The 1,664-nt window shown below is 42.8% G+C and overlaps 1 protein-coding gene across 1 annotated transcript in view; it reads left to right on the top strand.

Annotated features, from left to right (window-relative positions):
• Positions 1-1,664, top strand: part of LOC107714433 (E3 ubiquitin-protein ligase TRIP12-like) — a 59,179-nt gene that overhangs the window by 12,300 nt on the left and 45,215 nt on the right. The window lies entirely within an intron of this gene.

The raw sequence follows: 1,664 nt of genomic DNA, 5'->3' as shown, positions 1-1,664 counted from the left end.
TTCAGCCAGGTTTCCGTGAAACACAGAGCAGCAGAGTGTGAGAAATCCTAATTTGTCCAGGAGAGCAGAAGGAGTTTGTCCGTTTTGTTGGGTAGAGAGCGAAGGTTTGCCAGATGGATGCTAGGCAACGGCATCCTGAATCCGCACTGCCTGAGCTTCACGAGCGCGCCGGCTTGCTTCCCCCGTCTGCGCGTCCTGAAGTGCTTGATCAGCGCAGCTGCTCCGCCAACTACTATGTCCAGCAAAACATCAGAATAGTCGAAAACCGGTAATATATCGGGTGATGTGTAGTGCCGAATGTCCAGCAATTCGTTTCTGGTGAAACTGATTGCAGGGATATAACTAAAGACAGGACAAACTAACAAAAACAACTGCAGAGCACGCCACGGAGGCTGCCATCATCATCGGCGCCATCTTGTCTTCTTCAGCGCTTCACTCTGAAACACGCAGTGCATCAGATTGTATTTGTCTTTGTAAACTTTCAATTTGTTCACAGGAGTGTAACGGCAAGAGTGTTTACCCTCCACTTAGTGAATGTGGTAGGGTGAAAGAAAAGTGACCATATATTACAAATGGCCACCAATACTTTGAGGAAATGTGTAATGAGTTGCTATAAGAAGATACAGTATTAAACATTTCTGTTTATCTTCATGACTGCACATTCTAGTTGGACAAAAATCATTGATAACTGTCAGCTCAAGTGCATAGTTTTGATTGGAATACATCACATACTGTCTAGTCACACAAGTTCTTTCAACACACCTGAATCTCAAATTGTTTCCAAAAAATCTTCATGGATGAATTTGTCTGTCGTTTGTCTTATAAGTCAAGTGCGATTTCATGAGCAGACCAAGCCTTGAATCCTTATCCCCATTAGATTTCACTGCTGCCGTTTTTCATGGTCTTTCATTTAGATTATCTCTCATAATCATGTACCCCCACTTAAATAATGGTGCCGTAGGACACCATCTCGTATACTCGCAGGATAAAGGTGTGGTGGGAATGTGTGTCTCTGCGGCGTCGTAGTGATTGATGGTTAGTGCTGTTCATTACCACTGAACTGAGGAGGACACAAAGGCCCACCTCCAGCTATTCTCTGTCTATGTTTAGGATGCGTCTTCTCTTACTGCATGTTGTGATGCAGGCCAGCATGCTGTCGTCTTCAAAATCGCCTCAAGCTTGCTGCCAGCATTACTAAGGAAATGGGCATCAAACAAAAATTTGATTGGTCAGTGTACCAGTAATTCATATTAGTGGTTGGTTTTCCTGAGCATTTGTCCTTTTCTCCTTCAATGTCTTTTCAGAAAGCGTTTGTCCTATTGATTGTCTCTCTCACTCCATCATTTTCTTGGTGTCTTCATGGATCATTTGTGCAGTAGTGCTGTGGCGTATGTTAATATGAGATGTGAGTAAGGTTATTGATCTGTTACGAGTGGTGGAGCCATGGATGTGCTGCGGTACATGTCTGTGATTCGAAAGATGATATTGAACTCCTATTGGCTTTACATTTGGGATGCACCGATACCACTTTTCCCAGTACTCGCCCGATACCGATACTTTTATTTTTGGTACTTGCCGATACCGAGTACCGATACCAATATTTTATTGCATTTGTACATTTTTAAAATATTGGGTACAGAAACCAAAAGAGTATGTATAATGTT

This window comes from Sinocyclocheilus rhinocerous, unplaced genomic scaffold (assembly GCF_001515625.1).
Source record: "Sinocyclocheilus rhinocerous isolate Xijiao unplaced genomic scaffold, SAMN03320098_v1.1 scaffold88, whole genome shotgun sequence".
In the NCBI taxonomy this organism is placed as follows: Eukaryota; Metazoa; Chordata; class Actinopteri; order Cypriniformes; family Cyprinidae; genus Sinocyclocheilus; species Sinocyclocheilus rhinocerous.
Note: the sequence above shows the minus strand (reverse complement) of the source record. Positions and strands in the feature narration are given on the sequence as shown.